Genomic DNA, 16677 nt, shown 5'->3' with positions numbered 1-16677 from the left:
AAACAAATTTATCAAATTCAGCAGTGAAAAGTGAATATACCATAAATATGTTAAAAGAAAATGTTCAGTGCAAGTTGTTCAGAGTACCTGTACAAATGTATTGTAGCCAGGCCTGGGTAGCTTAGGAAAAAAAGAAAATGACACAAGTGCTTTTAGAGTATTTTTAAAAGTAGTTTCCTCTCTTTATTCAGAAATATCCTGGGAGTGGCTCCTTGGTACAATGGCATTTTCAACTAGAGAGAGGGGCTAGCACAACTATAGTTGCTCCTCAGCTAGATGTTTTGATATGGAGCAGAAATACAGCCATCCAGAGAACTGCCAGGCTGCCCTGACCATTTCCTCAGAGTAAAGGGAAAAGATTTAATGGGAATCCTACGACACTCTCAGTTACAAGGGTCTGCACCGAGCTTCTGCACAAGGACAGCAATGTCCCCACTGTTACCCAATCTCCTGTACAATGTAGTAAAAAAAAAATTCCAGGATGAACTTTCAGTTATGTATTGGTCTTTCTAGAGACGCATCAAGGGGAAATGCAAGGGCAGAGCACTTCCCCAAACAAAGAATCCTGAGATTTAATTAATGTGCTTCATTCCTATGCAGACCTGCCTTGACTTACAGGAACATAATGGGGGTATATATCCAAGAAACTGAGCATTTTTTTTTAATGAGATCAGGATATTATAAAATAATATTAAAAGGTGGTGATACAGAGGTTGTGTTTTCTGCTTGAGTGCAAAATCAGTGTGTGCCCCACTGGTCTTCCACGACTGGTGTTGCAGTGACAGATATTACAGTTAGAATTCATGAGAAAAGACAAAAAGTGAGGAGAGCCTGAAGACTGCACTTATTTCTCAAAGTACACTAGCTGTGTTTAACAATAAATATTCTTACCAAAATGAGTTAGTGATAAGGGTTGAAACAATTACACTCTTGAGAATCTTGTGATGTTGATCAAGTTTTCTTCATTTTGTGGACAGAGAATTTAAAAGTCTAGTCATGAGTCTTGAATTTAATTCAGAATCAGATACAGCAATGACCCTGCTTAGAAGCAGGGGTTTTTATCTTAAACTTTGCAAATCCAAGTGATGAATTATTCTCCTTGATTGTAAATTACCTTTATAACCAACAGTAAAGAGGCACAAAACTGAGCTCACAATTTGAGATGATTCAGTTTCTTTGAGACAATTCAGTTAGCACTGTAACAAGATGTTTTCGGATATTATTACCTGAAGGCAAGCTCAGTTGTGCAGTTATCTAATGTTTACTTTGTAATCATCATTTTGTCTCTTTTATATTACAGTTAATTCCCAGTGCTGCCAGAGAATTAATCAGCTGCACAAGAGGCACAGGCAGCTGGCTCACAGTCCAGCTGGTGCACAGCCATATGGCTTTACATCAACCTTCTGCACCCATGCTGGCACAGTGGTTGTGGAGAAGAAGGGATGAAGAAGTTGCAGCAGGTATGGAGTGAGCTCATATCTATTTTCTGGTGGATTTGGGGTTTAACTTAGGTTTACAACAAGGTCCTTCAAACAGACCTGGACAGTTTGCTTAACAGAGATCGCTCCTTACAAATACAAAACACAGTGTCTGGAAACAAGCACACCATGGCAAAATCTTATTCAAAAAGCAGAATTCCTACAGTTCTGAAGAAAAATAAACTGATTTCGGGATCAGAATAAAAAGTGACAGGAAACAAGTTATTCTCCCTGCCCCACATGGAATGGAGATGTGGGCAGTCTAGAGGGGCCCCGTTGCAGCCAGGATCCCCAGGGCACCAGGGGGTCCTGACACAACGCCAGGTACCTCAGGACCTGTAGGCCTGCTCTGCCAATGGTGCTCCACAGCATCCCTGTGGGAGGGCTGCAGTGCGCTGAGAGTACTTCAGTTCTTGGTTCAAAGGCAGCCTACCCCTGGAGTTACAAACAGGCGGGAAGCCACACAGACTTCTGGTTTTGTGAATAGTTGAAACCGATTGACATTTTCGTATAAAATCAACAATTAACGGTCAAAATCATAAACGATGGTTTAAACGAAAAGTAAAAGTCTTCAAAGAGAAACAATGTTTCACTTTCTTATGTGAGAAATCTTTGAAAAGTTTACTCTCCCCACCTTTACAGGAGAGACTGCATGCAACCTGTCAGTGTTTACTCTTAGACCTTTCTCAACAGGACCCCACTGCCCTGCCTGCCGCTCTTTAACCTCCCCCAGAGCACCTCAGTCTAATCACATATCAAGATCCATCACTCATTCATCTGTTCCCGTTCCTCCTAAGTCTTCTTCCCAAGAAACCTGATTCATGTCTATGTAAATAATTGATCAAAAGTTCCTTTTTATGTATCCTACACTGCGGTTTTAAAAGAAAACTTCAGACCATAAGAGTCAAAAATTATCAGACAGGGACATCAATCATTCATGAAGCAAAACCACAAAACATGCAAGCACCCAAAAATAAATTGAGTTAAGAACTTGGAGATATTTAGGAGACTCCTTTCCTGTTTTTTAGGGAGGATTTCTCAATCTTCAGAATCTAATTATGCATTATTATTCAGAATGGTTCAATAATATCTTTATCAGTACACCTTCAGTCTTCCTGCATTTCTCTACTTCTGCCTTTTCCTTTCAAAAAAATCTCTCCATTCACCCCCAGGAAGTAACCAGTCACAAGCAATTTTTTTCAGATTGATCACACTGTTTTGAGGGAGCACCTCCGTCAATTCCTTACACTACTACTTTTAAGCCAAACACTGAAATTTCTCTATGCTCGAGTTGCATCACTACCTATTGACTAGCTCTACAGAGAAAGGAAAATACAATCACCATAATCAGCCCCCTCACTCCATCATCTGAGTAAATAAGCACCATATCCCCTTCCTGGCTAGCACGAGGGCAAAACACCGTACCTGCCTTGTTCCCGCAAGACCAAAAACAATGCTGTTAATCACAGGTCAGAAAAATACAGGCAATCTGAGCATGAATGACTGCTTATCAGTGAAGTTTCAAAAATTCTTTCAAAAATTCATAAAAATACTTTCAAGTATTTTTATGAAAGGTCTAGGATGAAAATGGGAAAACAGTGACAGTTTAGGAAAAAAAAATCAAAAACAGAGAAAATCACTTACTGTACTTGGTTCTGCAGAGGTATTCAACACAAACATCACCCTTCCTTGTCCAGCTGCCAAGTGCTAAAGCATGAAATGAGCAGCTGTTTCCTTCAAGCTGGGGCTGTGTGTCTTAACTAGTCACATGCCCCTCCTGATAAATCTCACTGCCGTGCCAGGAGGTTAGAATCTGAAGATCATTATTCCCCGTATTAGAAAATCCTTTTCATAATAGCAGCCTTTGCTGAAGCATTTGACTGGAACGCGGCTATGTGCTCCATAACTTCTGGGTTTTTGTTGGTAGTTTTTTTTTTTTAATGACTAACACCAAACAGTAGATAAGCCTTAATCAACAGTAGGGGCAGCACAAGTGGAAAGTTAAACACATTCCCGTTGATCGCTTCAGGTTTTTTTCTGACCCCAGACTTTGCTGTGTTTTAATACAGGAATTTAAACAGGAACACGGCAATTTAAAACACTGCTGAGTTTCTAGTGTCTTTAACACCAGGCCACTTCAGTTATCATGCAAAATACATGAACAATCCCACTTTTGGGGATTAGTTGTTCTTAAAGGGTAACATTACTATCTTTTGTGTTTGGACAGTAGACTGATGAGTGTTAATACTGGAGATCATTTTAATTTTTGCATCTGGCATTTTTACAGCATGGATTATGTGGCTGCATTTTGCCAGACATCATATAGCCAGACTGAGACAGTCCCTATGAGGTGAGGACTAAAGAGAGAGAGCAAAAAAAAGCATCCTTAACCCCATGTTCCCAGATGTAGGACAAATGAAGGAGAAATGCCAAAGTCAAGAAAGGAACAGTTTTGATGGAATTTTCCCGGGTGATGTGTAGTCACACATTACTGAAATTCAAGTGAGACTTTACACTTAACTCCCTTTAGCTTGGTCACATGTTTAAGATATTTAGGTATTTAAGGACAAAGGTGTACAGTCAGTGGTATTTCTAGGGTGAGGTGCAAAATATAAATTTCTGAAATTCCCGTCCCACATACAGGATGCACTGCGCTGAAGCCCTGGCAGTACCACAAACTGACAAGACTGAAAGGTCACAGGCGATTGCCATACATCACTATAGGACGTGGTAATGGTATTTTGATGTTTGGTAAGCGACCGAGACCCTGCAAGACAGCGTGGTCTCATTGGATTACAAAGGGCATTATAGGGCATTTTTCTGAAATACAAACTGCACCAATAGGTAGTGCTGCAACCAAGATTTGGACAAATTAAAGGAATTTCTCAGAGCCAGCTGCCTGTTTTTAAAATTGTTAAAATAGAATAGCTTACCTAGCTGGCACATTTGTCAGAATCCAATGAAAGCCAGCAAATCCCCGAAGATGAAGTCTGCAGTGACAAAGGGTAACTCGGGTTGCTTCCTTTGACCTTACCCAGCTCTTCGTATTATATAAACCAGCACATGGTTACAAAACCATGCAGCCACCAGTGCTGCCAGCATAGCCTGGGGCAGGGAAGAAGCTCTTGTGCTTATTACCCACGCCTGCATTTGTGTGTTTCTCCTGCCTTTGTGAGCTTCTCCTGTTTCTCAGGACTCCAGCAAACAAGTTTTCAGAGAACAAACTCCCACCTTGATGGGCTTCTCTCAACCCTGCCAGGCATGGGTGTATCCAACTGTGGGGAGGCTCTGGTCGCAGCCTGCGGGGCCAAGGAGCCGTGGGGTTGGGAGTCCTGCTCAAAGGGCTGAAACTTTGTATGAGGCCTGGCCTCCTCTTGGCTTGAGTGAGGGGGTTGGTGCGGAGGGAGGAGGAAGGCCTGGGAAACAGGGAATGTTTGCTGCAGGTGTGTCCTGATGCGCAGTCAGGCTGGGCAGCACCTCAGCCTCATGTCAACCTGGGAGACTCCAAGAGACAGTCCCAGGCCATGGGGCTCTGTAACCCAGGGACCTGCACAGCTGCTGAGGAGGCTTTTAAAAATGAGGTTGTAAGAATTATGAATTTGAAAAATGAGAGATAAGCCAGTGAGAACCGAGTTAATTTAAATTTAGGCCACTGGAGGAACGGAAATTTCAAAAAGGGAGGGAGAGCTGCCCTGGCAGAACTGAGTTGGAAGCTCCAGCAGACCCTGGCCATGGATCACAGACCTGGGTGTAAACACCTGGCCTGGCTCAGAGAAAGGAGACAGCACTCACTGTGCTTTAAGGCACTGCCCAATGACCAAATGACTTATCCTTGATAAATGCCATTTCATTTCCCCTAAAAAGCACTGAGATCGAGGGTAACAGAACTTTACATGCAGCTTTAAAATTACTCCTAAATTTCTTTACAACTTTTTACAAAATTACTCCCTTTTCATACTGAAGAAAACGTGACTAAAACGTGCCCCAAAATAATCTATTTGTCCACAAATATACTTTTTATTACTTTATCAATTTCTCTGATTATGCAATATCAACTGCACTCTTTTACATTTTTCAGCAACTGTTAATATAATTGATTAAACACTAGTAGTACCTGGGCAATTTGAAATAGCACAGAGTACAATGTCATCACTCTGCACTGAATAGCTGTCTTTATTTGGTAGTTATGCTCCACACAGGAACATAATTTGATGATAATGACTGAATGGCAATATTCCACAAACAACTTGGGAAACACACCCTAAAAAAGAAAAGTAGCCTTTGTACTTTCTGAAATGAGTAGACAAATAAATTAATTTTTATGGGTTTGTAAATACTGCCATAAACTGCAGTTTATGAGGGAAAAAGTTCATCTATCCTCATGCTAGACAGACAATTTAAAGTTTTTGTGAAACAGAACATAGAAATAATTTGGGTGTAATTCCTGAAAATAAAGGCTTTAAAATTTTTGTGGAGATTTTCCTTTTTTCCATTCTTTCCTGTTTTTTAAAAGAAATACTGACATGCAAAAGAAGATAAGGTAGTTAATGCTGCTACAAAAAATTAAGTGTTGTGTTCTTACATCTATCAGATGGCATCTTAAATACGACAAAAGCTTTGCTGTGTGGAACACAACAGTATTCTGCCTTCTCTTTCTGTTGAGAAAACAGATGAAGACTGGATTGAAAAGGGTACATTTCTTCATCTGTGGACATTCATTTGGGAGTAGGACATGATGATTCTTGTGGGTTCCTTACAACTCAAAAGATCCTATGATTAATGCCTCAAATAAAACTAAGAGATGAACACAGATTTCTCAGTCATGCTGAAATGAGACATGAGAAATACTGAAAAGGAGCAACAAAAAATAAGTACAGTTAGCGCTGAATTGTGATAGGGATGTGTGCATGTGAGGTAAAATTTTTAATGTTCCATAGTTTGGATAGCTTTTAGAATAGCCTCAAGGAACTAAAGAATGGAACAGTTGTCCATTTTGGTTTGGGTTGAGATCAGGAATATTTTGCTTTTACTGATGCTGGATAAATTGATTCAGAGCCTCTCCTTACTGTAGGATAGGCTTTATTTTATGGCTTCTTTTTAACTGTTGTTTCTCTTATTTTTTTATTTTTATTTTTTTTTAGATGCACTTGGCTATGTCTTGCTTCTGTGTCATTTAATTAACTGTAGGTGTTTTAATTTAGAATTCGATCACTGATAGAGAGCTTGTCTCAACATCAGTGCTTTGATGAGCAGAATTTTGAATTATATTTTCTGCATATGGTAGTTATGGACATCTGTTTTGTGGGTTGCCTGAAAATGTCTCTTTTCTGTTAACATGTTCTCCTGGAATTTATGGAACAGGATGTAACACTCTCAGTGGACATAAATGTCAGGTTAGATGTTGGACATAAATGCCCAACAGACAAACTGCCTGGTTTGCTGGTCCAGCTCACTGTCCCAGATATTATATAGCCTTCACTATCAGCTGAAGTGAATGAAAGCAGGCCATGGAAGCCTTCACTGGACGGGATGCTTTATAAATACCTAAGTGTGATTAAAGGGGCTGCTATAAATAGTCCAACAGCACTTACACAAAGCTTCCAGCTAAAGGACATATGAGGGGCATAAAAGATAAGAAATTTTGCTGAAAAGACTGTATAAAAGACTCAACCTTACATTACATTAAATCAGTTTTAAACATTTATGGGCTATATTACATCCCTAGCAATCTAAATCAGTTCCAGGTTCTTCAGGGTAGTGTTCTAGGGGGCACAGGAGTACTGCAAATGCCCAGTGTACCTCCTCTTTTGTGCCCAAGGGTGCACCCAGTAGACACATTACCTCTAAGACAGAAAGAGTTGAGAGGATAAGTTATCAAATTAGGGCATCCCTGGATACGACCTTTGAAATCAGTCCTTCCTTTATATCATCAGTTAAATGTCACAAGGTGAACGCAGAGCAATGCTTGGAGACAAGGCTGCTGGTTGCTTTTCATTGGAAAACAGCGCCCTTCAATGATTTAAGTATATGAGAAAATAATAATTTACATGGAAGTTTGATATGCTGTGGTACCCATCTGAAATTCAGAGTTTGTGAATTAAGCTAAAATATCCAATAGTTCTATCGACAAAGGTTTTCAATTGTTACTGTGACTCCTGAATTCTCTGGGAATTAAGCCACTCTGCCAGCAGTCTGTGTCCGCAGCGCTTCTCATGCCATGTTCCTGAGAGGCTCTGGCTTGTCCTCTAGGCTGCCTTCCCACCACTTTTGGGTGGCTCTTGGTTTACTTCTAGGCAATTGGTTTGCTTAGGGGAAAACCCAGAAGCATTATGCCTGGAATGGAAGGGAAGGGATAGGAGAGAGAACAGAAGAGAACAGAACAGAACAGAACAGAATAGAAGTATCTGAGGTTGAAAGGACCTGTGAGGATCATCTGTTTGGATGAACATCATCCAACTGTGAAGTGCAGACCTGTAAGAGTAAAGGAGAGAGGATCCAGGAGGTAGAGATGGGGGGTAGAAGAATGAAGCTTAATGATGAAGGTGGAAGGCAGCCTTTTCTCTCATGTACATTAGTGGTGGGACCCTCCCTCCTTTTCCTTCTTTCATCCTTTTGATGTCCAGCTTGGAATCTGTGCGCTGGTTTGTGGAAATGCCGTACACTCACAGCTGCAGATAAATGGTAATTATATCTTATGTGATATTTTCTTTAAAGAAAAAGGGAGATACTAGATTTTAGGGGCTACAAATTTGGCATGAAAAATAGGGGATGGTCTTTTTTTTCTGTATCTTCAGTTCTCAGATTTAGAAAGGGGATGAGAATGACTGATGCGATGAATGAAAACCTCAAACCCACTCAAACAGAAAAAGCCCCATCCATAAGACAACCATCATCACACTTATTCCTGCCTTTCCAAAGCCCACATTATTCACAGAGAAGCTGGAAATTCATAGTTTCTTTCTTATAGAGACACATGTAAGAAATTTTAATTATTAAAATTGTTACTATTATTGTAAGAACACTGTTCTTTATTTCCAGTTCGTTTTACTTGGTTTTGCTTCACCTTGAAGTACAGACATGGAATAAGAAATACAAGTTGTTTAGCACTGTGATTCTTAAAGTGGGCTGACATCTCCCTTGCTAAGAGATAGGGTGAAATTGTGCCATGCAGTGATAGCAGGCACTAAGGACAGCTTCTGTAGCAGTGACAATAAACCCATGATTACAAAAAACCCAAAAACCCAAAGCAACAAAAGCTCTTCATTGTCTATTACCAACAATATTGAAGAGTTATATTCCACAGGGTGGATATACTCATTTCTTCAGAAAGAGTGTGGTTCACTAATTCTAGACTTAGATACAGTTGCACAAAAGCACATCTGTCATAAAGGGTTTTTTCCCAATACTGTCTAGATTGAAGATTTCTAAAAAGACTTGTGGGTTTGGAAGAGATTTGTTCTCTAGGTTTATTCAGCCATCCTCATTGTGAGTGATGTGCTGAACAAGGATGGGGCATTGCTGTAATGTTGAATGTACAGCAGCTCTCAGTTTTGATTGTATTTTCGGCATCTGGTAAGTTTGAGGTAATCTGCAGTTCCTTTACCATTTAAAAATCTCCAGTAAGTATGGTTTTTTCTACACTTGGTGCAAACAAGTACAAGCGACCAAGAGTATGACATCAGGGTTTTTTCCGAGTTCTTTACGATATCCTCTCTCAGACTTTAAATGAAATTATAGTTGCACAGAAAGTTTTCAATTCAGTGAACTTATGTTTTAAAATGCATTTATTTCTGTTTTACCAAAAGTATCTCACTTTCTGCATTTTACTTCTATTGCAAGTTCAACTGCTGTCAACTTTGTCTTGTAGAAATCATTTCTGAGAATGATTTTCACTCAAATTTTACGACAGAGAGAATGTTATCTGCTGAATTTTTATTACACATTAATAGTGAGAAATGTTTTTTTCGCTTTATTAATTTTGATAAACATGTTGTCACCACTGATGTCACAGTGGCTCTTGGTTTGGTAAGTCTTTTCTCAGTGACACAGCACAGGCTAGTACTGAGTATTTAAGCAATAACTTACGGCACTACATTCCATGTTGCAGCATGACATAGTCCATTTGCATTGACATTACAAGAGCGGAAACAATGGAGTCTAGTAACAGACCCAGAAAAGGCAAAAATCCAAGTTTATTTCCTTCTCTCTAAAAAAAAAAAATTACCTTTTTTTAACAGTTTCTGTCAAGATACTAACAATTAATGCACTGCTTGCTTATGAAGAGTAGCATTTTCATGCGCTGTAAAATGAGGCATGGATCACAAATTCCTACCCTGACAGAACTGTCAGGCAGGGTCTCCACTTAGTCCAACACACAGCATGTTTATCAGTCAGACTGTGTTATCCAGCAGCCTGTCTGAAATCTGCTGCAAATGTCTCAGGTTCATGCTCCCAGCTTACTCTGAGTGAATTTGCATCCATCTGTGCCTTCCTACTATGTATGAAGTATTCAGTGCAATGACAAGAGAGAGGCTATAGCTTCCATGCTCCTTAGTTGAGAGGAGATTTGCTTATTACAGTCACAACACTTAATATTTTGTATGACAGAGCCCCTTGGGGCCAAGGTCTCTATATATAACTGCTGGATTTATTACACTTGCTTTACTCCGGGCCCTTCTCTGTTGTTAGTTCCAGTTCCATTTCTTTTAGAGGAACGAAGACATTATCCTCTTTTATGCTTTTACTGCTTTTAATTATTGCTTAAGACAGTTATCTCTAATAGAACATATTTGAATGAATAGAATTATATCAGAGTGATGTGGTGGGTCCAGAATTCCACACAGGCTGTGTTCCAGTATAAAACCACAGCGTTATATAAAGGCAGCATGAAAGTTTTCTTTTAAAAGAGAAAGAGACTATCCATGACTGGGAAGAAGGTCAAGCAGCATGGAAAAATTCAGCATTAATCCACTTTTCTCCCTTGCCTGTTCCCATTTATGAAGTTATGAGGCATATTTTGTAGTTCAACTGAGACTAAGTTTGGTATTCCTTTTCCCTTTAGTAATGAGCTCATCTTTGAAGATTTATCTTTGTCTCCAGCCTTCCAAGATAATTGTGGTACGATAATAATCCAAAATAACAATGGAACAGTATGCTGGAACAGTATGCTGGAAAAATAAGGTGTGTTAGAATATAAAGGATTCTAAGAATGCGGAGCTGTCTAAACAGAGATGTTGGTACACATTAATTTTTGTTCTTTCTAACTCAAGTGAATTACAGATCTATAATGTAAACAGTCATGAATCAATTAGTGAGATAATGCCAGACCTGTTTATCTTGACTTTAAATTCCTTTGTCCAGCCCCAGCAACAGAGTTATTAGGTACATGGTTAGACCATGCTGGCAGAGCAGGCTGCACACAATGCCCTGTGTCACACCATAACTGCTCTGGCTGTTCACTGCATTTTTTCTCTCTTGACCAAGTGGCACAACTTCATTGCTACACTGACAACAGGGTGGCCACTTTGCATTTTCATTTTCCTGGGGCTGTGTGGTGCTGCACTACAGAAGCATTACAGCAGGGTTGTGTTTTCACCGTGCAGTTGTTTGAGTCCACCGAGTCTGTTGGGGACCATTGTGATAACTGGGTCTGCAACCATTACTAGACAGGCGCTTGGGAAGAGACACTTCAGAGATTACATCCAGCACAGAAAGGAGAGCAAAGTGCTGCAGTGAGTTTAGAGAAGAACAGAGGACTGAATCTACCTTCACATTAGGTAGTGTGTTTGTCATTTTCCCTGCTGCCAAAAGAGGGTACCCCTCTGCTTCCCAGGAAGTTCTACACTAAGTTACAAGGAGATAACCAACTCTGAAACTCAGCGTAAATAGGAAGAAGATAAAGACAAAAATACTTCTCAAAGCCAACTTTTTTTTTTTTTTTTTTTTTTTTTTTTTTTTTTTTTCTTCTTTTTTTTTTTTTTCTTTTTCCCCTGGGGTAACCCAAGACATGAAGTTAACCAGCATGGTTATTGACAAGATGGACTTGTACTCCAAGACAGTCTTTCTTGTTACCCCCTTTTTTTTCTGTTAGTACCATATATTGTACATATCCTTCTACAGCACTCTACTACTGCTGTGTGTTCATGCAGCAGAAACACACTGCTACTAATCCTTGGAAAGGAGACCCCAGGTCAAGTCTCCCACTTTTTCTCATCTGTTGTTCAGATAATAAGTCCTTTTAAACTGCCTAGGTGTGACCAAGTAAGAGATTTGACAAATTCATTCTAGATGTATTTTTCTATTTGGTTGATAAATTTATGTTTCATCTGCTCCTGAACAATGGCTTCTTATTTTGTACCACAATTTGCACATGGTCTGGGCTGAATGAGAGAACTAAAGGTAAAAAAAGTATAGTTGCGCTTTGGCATAAAGATTGATTTTAAAGAAGCTTTTTTTGTTTGTTTGTTTGTTTTTTTAAATCCTTGCTTATGCAACAGCACTTTTCTAGTCCACTAGAAGAGTAGGAAAGCAACCAAAGTAAAGTTAATGGCTTTTTCTGATAGCACAGAGACTTCTGGGAGAAACACTCCATCTTCCATACACACATTGACCTTCACCCTTGTGCAGTAAGTTGGTGCAAAGCCTGCACAATTAATTCCCATTTGAGCTAAAGGATTTGTGTCAACCTGAACAATTCTCACTGCTGTGGGTCGCTACTCATGCGTGTAGAATATTGAGATCTTCCCCTTAAACTTTTATCTTGAACATACTACATCCATATTCTTCTGTTGTAAGCATGAAAGCTTTTGGGTTTGGCATAAAAGAAACAGTGAAATTAACATGCTGTGTTTGTAGTCAGACTAGATGATCTAATGACTCTGCCAGGCTTTAAATTTTATCAGTCTGTTGAAATAATTTTGCTTGAAATCAATGAGACTACCCATATGCTTAAATTTAAGCACCTGCATAAACATTTTCACGAGTCAGGATGTTATTCAGCACATAGTTATGAGAGGGGTGTTTTAGACATTATCAAAGAATTTTTTTTTTTTAACACTAACATTTCTGTTGCGTTGAAGAGCTGCATCTCTTTGTAGAACTATTTTGATGCTGTCCAATATTGAATGTTGATTTCTTAATGTGTTTTAGCTGGGTTTCTTTTAGTGTTCCCTCTACTCCAGTTCTGTTTTCTGAGTGAGACTACTGTAGACTGTACATGTGTTCTCAAAAAATCTTGCTTTGACTGCTTCAAACACATGTAATTCTCTGCTCTTTTTTTTTTTTTCCCTACAATGTTAGTGGGCCTGACTGTGACTTGGAGCACAAAGCTTCCATGTAAGAGTGTCTGGTATAGTGAAATAAGGGCTTAGAAAGAAATTAAGATACTCACACCAGAGCAATTGCATGAGGAATAATAAATCTTACTAAACCTGAACTAGCTTTGCAGGAAAGCATGGCATGACTTGTCACCCAAAGTGCATTATTTTTTAAGTCATGTGGTTTTTCTTCAATTCAGTCAGCTTTCCTGGAACCAGAAATCCACACCACCCACACAGTAGTGACAGCTGACTGAAGTATTTATTTGACGACCCTAAACCTCTTTAACTACCTGGTAAAATATGTCAGGGTAGGAAGCATGCGAACCTCAATTTCCTTCTGGTATATCAAATTCTCGTATTTAATTTTTAGCTTGGAGCTTTAATAATTGCAGCCCTGTTAGTACTTGTGTACACTCAAAGTGTTTATGTAGAAAGAATCGCCTGCAGAGTACTCAGATCCTAGCAGGTGGTAAGATTTTATAAGGTGCTGGGGTGTAAATTTCATTCTAAGTCCTTCTGAAATCACAGAATCACAGAATGACAGAATAAACTAGGTTGGAAAAGACCTTTGAGATCATCGAGTCCAACCTGTCACCTATCATTACCTTATCAGCTAAACCATGGCACTGAGTGCCTCATCAAGTCTTTTTTTAAATACCTCCACGGATGGTGACTCAACCACCTCCCTGGGCAGTCGATTCCAGTGCCCAATCATTCTTTCTGTGAAGTACTTTTTCCTCATGATGCTATCTTCAGGACAAAACCCTCAGTTTGCAAACTTTGATCTCAAGAACATTTCAGCTCTTGCAGTTTAGAAACAAATCTTTGTACATGTGTGTTTATTAAGAATATTAATTAGGGAATTTTTAAGTACCATCTATAGTATTTTTCCAAAGGCAAATGTGAAAGGGCATCAGTACGTTTTTGATCACCTTTTGTTGTAAACGACAATGTAACTGGCTGTTTTGTAAATGATCTTCTCCTTACAGCTAAGGAAAGGTTTCTGTTTCGCTACATTCATGCAGTGGTACCAAGCCTTAAAATAATGTGTTGAGTGTTGCTGACCTGAATAAATCTGAATGATACAGTGTGTACTGTTTAGTTGTATTGCAGCCACTGTGCAACTGACATCTCATGGAAATGATTGTATCCATTCAACACCAGAAAATTTTAAATTAAACCTCTCTTTTTCTGTTTCTGCTTAGTTTCTGTGCAGGGCAATCAGTTACTGAAATTGAAAGCAAGGAATGTTACCTGCATGAGAGCATGCTATGCTAGTTACTCAAATTGCAGTCTAAAGAGCTTTCTCTTGCAAATATCTGTACCAGCTTCTAGTTTTACTGCCATTTCAGTCTTCACAAGACCAGGCTTATAACCACCTAGAACTGAGAACTGCTGTAAATACTGAGTACTTTCAAATCAGACAAAGAAAGGCCTGATCCTTTCCATGAGCATTGGCTTACATCTGCTTCATCGGAATTGCTGCTTGGCACCTCCCTGGATCAGATTTTCAGCTGACTGCGGCTGTTTACAATTGCCCTATCACGGCTTTTCACCTACATGGATGACATCCTGCCTTGCTATCTTCACAACAGCAGACTCTAAACATAATAGCATCCTATGGGGATACGGTAGAATAACAACACATCACACTTCCTTTTTACTCACCAGCAACGTTTTACCATAAACTGTTAATCCTAGACAACATCTGAAAAACGAATGAATAATCTGAATAGCATATGCTTAGAGGTAATGTGTTAACACAAATGAGACTAATACAAAGGTTATTCTCATAGATCTTTCAGAGCAGATAAAATTTGCATGATGAAAACCTGAGTCTATTAATCTACTGCCTGCAAATCACAGCAGCATTTCCTTTGTTAGAAGTGCAAAGGACATGTTGAGAGTTGAAGAAATCAAACACAGTCTTAAAAAACTTAATTTTTTCATCTTAAAAGTCTGCCTTGTTGGTGGTAACTCAGTGAATTAATACGGTCTGTACACTGATATATGTTAAAATGGAGCTTTTTACACACATAGGCATGATAATAAAATATTGCATATAGTATCTGAAAAACAGCACATTAGAAATTTCTACTCATATTCTAATGTCAGTTTAAATTAGACCTCAGAATGGCAACATGTAGTATTGCAATGCAAGCAACAATGAATAATATATCTTGATTTGATATATTTATGTAGTATATTTTTGTGTATATGCATACACACACACACACGAATCACCTGTCATAATAAATTCTAAAATCCTAGAAACTTTCAGGTGCTTTAATTGAGGCTAAGTTCCTACCCTCAAGTGTACATTGTAAGACTTAATTATCACAAAACTTGCATTATATACATTTTGATATGTTTCTATAGTCCATATTAACACATCTTGTATAAATATATGTTTCATATACTTCTCCCTCCCTCCAACTCTCTCTAAATCTCTATTTTTAAATGAATGCAGAGTTGAGATCATATCTTCCTTTGGGGCATACATTTACCATAACATTTCTCTAGTACTTAATCACAGTTTGTAAGATGAACATGACACAAGTCAGGAAAACAGCAAAGTTATTATGTTATGGATTTATGGCAAAGGATTCTTTTGCTTAAGAAAAATTTTGAGGAATCCATAAGTGAATTCAGAGTTATCTAAAAATCAGACATCCTGCCAAACCTTTATCTAAAAGTCAGTTGCCATTCCTTCTCCAAAGCTCATTCTTTTTTCGTTTACCAGCCTGGCCATACCTGAAAAGAAGTGGAGCATGCAGCAAGTAGAAATGCCAGAAGGAGGCACTTACCTTAATCTGATAGATATCCAGCTTGCATCACTCTCCTTTTTTGAAAGAGTTCTTGTCAGGATATCAAGATGCTGAGGATATTTGCTTCCAGCAGTGTCCTGCCCATGACTCTCCCACTCAGCAGCCCTGGAGAGAGAAGCAGGATTGTGCTCTGTTCGCTCCCAGCAGCTTCACTGAGGCTGGGGCTCCTTTGAGCTCAATTAGTTCTAGATTGTTTGGCTAAATGGCAGCCACACTTCCTTCTATTCTTTCCCAACTTAGTTTTCCTGCCTCCAGTGGTGCTTTTTCCTTTCTTTGGACTATAAATAGTCCTGTCACAACACAGTCTATAGCAGTAAGGAAGGCAGGAAATGCATTTAAACAAAGGAAAGATCTTAGGGGGTTTTGCCCTCCCCTGCCAATATAAGTAAAAGAATTTGATAGGGATTGGGCTGCAGACACAGTTTTGTTTGCATGAGGAAAACACTTGCTCAAAAACATGCTAGGATGTCACCTTTTGTACTCCACAAAAAAAAAAAAGAAAAAAAAAAGAAAAAAAAAAGAGGAGATACAGTAGCAGTAGGCCTTAGTCTCTTGAGTAACTATTTCTTCCTTAAAGGGTTTAATTTTGGTTAAATATTTGAATTTCATTGGAACTGGTGAGTTGGAAAATGGAATTTTTTCTGGCTTACAAGAGAGGACAAAGTTGGCTAACATGCGTTAAGGAGACAAAATATGCCTTATAGGATGTGCAAATCTTCCATGGTTAAGAATGACATTTTAAGTCTATGAATCTTCATTCTGTCTGAATAGTCTCTTACTCAGTGGAACTTATCCTGCAGACTAGAAGTGTTTAAGCAAACTAATTGTGCTTACATGCAGGGAAACAGAACTGCTGTGCAGCTATAGCTCTCAGATAGCAACTATGTTGAAATCCTCAAATATGTTCCATGAATTAATTTGAGAAAAAGAATAATTTTGATATGCTTTTATTTTTTTTAAATCAGAACTCCCAATTTAATTATTTTCAGATTAGTTGTTTTAAAAATACATACCAAGCTTCCAAGATTCTCTCAAGCTTGAAAAAACAAATTA

General features: G+C 38.8%; 1 protein-coding gene across 5 annotated transcripts in view; it reads right to left on the bottom strand.

The window, feature by feature from the left end:
• Positions 1–15754, bottom strand: part of RASGRP3 (RAS guanyl releasing protein 3) — a 58842-nt gene extending 43088 nt beyond the window's left edge. For 2 of the 5 annotated variants that reach the window (XM_066178604.1, XM_066178608.1), the window contains exon 1: positions 15604–15754. The gene's annotated coding sequence lies outside the window, so the exon portion shown is untranslated. Of the gene's footprint in view, positions 1–3122; positions 3236–15603 lie in introns of those variants that run through there. The other 3 variants (XM_066178603.1, XM_066178609.1, XM_066178607.1) reach the window with 2 other exon arrangements.
• Between the last annotated feature and the right edge of the window lie 923 nt (positions 15755–16677).

The sequence above is a fragment of the Chamaea fasciata genome, unplaced genomic scaffold (genome assembly GCF_029207755.1).
Source record: "Chamaea fasciata isolate MVZ Bird 193981 ecotype frontalis unplaced genomic scaffold, bChaFas1.0.hap1 SCAF_3, whole genome shotgun sequence".
Taxonomy (NCBI): domain Eukaryota; kingdom Metazoa; phylum Chordata; class Aves; order Passeriformes; family Sylviidae; genus Chamaea; species Chamaea fasciata.
Note: the sequence above shows the minus strand (reverse complement) of the source record. Positions and strands in the feature narration are given on the sequence as shown.